We start from the raw sequence: 3246 nt of genomic DNA, 5'->3' as shown, positions 1-3246 counted from the left end.
AATGGAAATTTCTAGAACGAACCAACGGACAAACGTTCGTTAACGAACATCGTATGGAAATTTATTTTTTAAGAAAATTATTTCTACTCATAATCTAAACACGGAAACGCGGGTTATTTTCACGATCCGGAAGTTAACGTCTTATTCTGATCTAATTCTACTCAAAAATTTTTAGAATATCTTCAACGGTTATATCGTGAAACGTTCCCACAGGATAGAAAAAAAAAAAAAAAACGAGGACGACCAAATGATCTAATTTTTTTTTTTTTTATATACAACGAAAGGGTCAGTAAAATTTTGACCGAGGATGACCAAAAAGGGTCGAAGGATATGAACCCATCGACAATAGCAAAAAAGGATCGAAAGGGTCAACTAAAAAAAAAAAAGGTTAACCTTTCCAACGTAAGGGCATTTACGGATTTTCATTTTGCAAAAAGACGTATTTTAAAACAAAAACAATTCTCATATATCAACGATAAGAATTCTATTTCCACGACGAGTTATTTCCACGTATCACAAAAAATTCGACATGATGATTGTGGGTCAATTTTTTTTTTTTACGAGACTAACGGAGATTTACATACGTTGAATACAGATTACTATCATTATTATTATTTATTTCTTCTTCCAAAAATATAAAGATGATGAAATTTTTGAAGTGAAAATCGATTGGAAAAAAATTCTTGTACGTTCCACGACAATTTTTCATTTTTCATTTTCCACGACCCTTGCTTGATTTTTTCAAAATGTCCTTTTCCTTCCTCCATTCGTCCATTCGTCCATTCGTCCGTTATCAATTCAGGTAAAAAAAAAAAAAAAAAAATCAAAACAATACAATTGACGACGAAATGTGAATAAATTGACCGAAATAAATAAATAAAAATTCGGCCGTTGTAGGAATAAATAAAACTAGGGCATTTAAATAATCATTCCCGTAAACTAAACATAGGCGAAACTTTAAAATGTCCATTACTGTCGTTGAAATCCACAAAAAAAAAAAATTTGAATTTTCTTCACCCATATTTAGATTTCGGTTATTTCGTCAGCATTTTCCATCCATCGTTTGTTCAGATACCCGATACATAATCCGGTAGTCTCCGACGTCCGTTACGGCAAAAAAAAAAAACGTTAAACGAGAACGTTCTAGAATTTCCACCACCACCACCACCCATCCTGTTACGTTCGAAGACCCTATAAAAGGCCATCGGAAAAAAGAGTCAGCGATCATTTAATGCCCAACCTTCCAAGGATGAAGACCTCGGGAAAAATAAAAATCGAACACATTTTTACATGACGTATAAATGATGGGAAGACAACATCATTTCACAAACTCTGTACCTGAACCTTACGTTGGATCATCTTATTAAAAACCATGTCATTATGCAAAATAGAATACATAAAAATTAATGACGTAATAAACACGGTTAAATATATATAACATAAAATAGAACAGGTAGAAAATTAACCCTTTTGAAAATTCGTCGTCTTCTCACCTTTGAACCCTTTTTCAACCCCTTCCAACCCCTTCACAATCCAGGAAATATTTTTTTTTCCAGTTTTTTCTTTCTTCCTTCTTTCCTTCCTTATTCTCGAATAACTTGTATTTTTGTCCTTCATGAGAAAAAAATTTAATTTCCTGAATTGGGTATCGTTTCCGGTTTTCCCATTTCGGGAACATCCAGAAAAACTAGAAATTCCATAGAAACGAGATCACGATTTACTTTTGGTCATCCATCCATCCATCCGACAGTTGGCGACTGACCGACCGGTCAACTTTGTTTTTTTTTTTGGGAAGTTAATAAAGGACAGATGAATTTACGGAAAAACCTGGTCGACCTGGTCCGTCTTAAGAGAACAATTATTAGTCCTTGGATCCTCTTAAAACAAAGAAACAAAAAGCAGATGGCGAATAACAAAAGAGAGAAAAAGAGAGACAGAGAGAGATGATTGACCTTTTGCTTTATGATGAATCCTCTTCATGGCAGAATCGCCAAATAGAAGAAATTTACATTCGAACCTGTGTAAACTATTTCCGAAAAGGAAAAGTAAGAAGAAACTAGGTACTTGTGGGAACCGGATGAAGAATATCTTTGAATTCGTTTATTTTTTTTTTGGCGGGATACACGAAGAATGTGATGTAAATTGACAAAGCATGTCCGTCCATCCGTTATCCCTTTCCTCCTCCTCTTCCACCCCCCGTTGTTGGAGAAGAGAGGATAAAGTTAAAAGTCATCTGGTGTTTTTTATTTATAAACCATCGCATTTCCTCTTTTCGTTAAATACCTGTCTGTGAACACATCTACTAGGTATCAGGTGTGTGTGTGTGTGTGAGAACGGAGTCAAAAATGGTGGAAAAATTAAGGCACCTGTTGTTGGTTGTTATTATTTAACGGTCAAAAACCGTTTTGAGATGGTAACAAAAGCTCCAGTTATTTTAGCGTCCCAACACCAATTCGATATTCGATAGATTCGATCGATTATCGATATCGATTCAACCGTTATCGATTATTTTCTCATCCGTCGTTCGTTAATAATATCATTTTCGCAAAATCTTTTCTTGAGTTTCTTTTTAATTCGCGGAACCTGTAATCATTATCTTTAAACGTTCGGGATCGTTTTCCTCCGTACTTTGATTTTCTAGTATCGAATTTAAATTTTTCTTTTTGACTCTTAATGAAAAGACATCTTCATCACTCGATGAGGAAAAACCGTTAAATTTTCTTTTGCTTCTTCTTTTAGTTTTTCCGCCAATCCGACGCCATTTCCACATGGTAACTCCGTGATGTAACAAGTGAAAACTTTCAAAAGAATCCTTTCACGACGGTTAATCCCCTGGATGCGAAGCAATTTGTAACGGACTTTCTCCCCTCCCCTCCTCCTTCTCCCTCATCAGACAAACGGGTGGGGTTGAAAGGAAGAACGGAAGGAAATGAAGCCTCAAAAAAAAAAAAAAAAAAGGTAAACGAAACGCACGACTTCATCTAATTTTTTTTGTTTTTAATGACACAAGGAGGACTCTAAAAAAAAAAAAATAATCGTTACAAAATCGATAAAATAACCTCGAGGCTATAACCTGTCATGACATACCTTACCAGAACAACAACAACAACCAAACAACAACAAATACAGACGTCGATCCTTTTCTTTTTTTATTTTTGGTAGAAAATCTATAGAAAAGGATTGTAACGGATCATTTATTGAATATTTCTGTCCTCATCATACCTACCAATAACCTACCGATACATA

The sequence above is a fragment of the Pediculus humanus genome, genomic scaffold (genome assembly GCF_000006295.1).
Source record: "Pediculus humanus corporis 1103172108294 genomic scaffold, whole genome shotgun sequence".
NCBI lineage: Eukaryota > Metazoa > Arthropoda > Insecta > Psocodea > Pediculidae > Pediculus > Pediculus humanus.
This window is presented reverse-complemented; position numbering follows the sequence as displayed.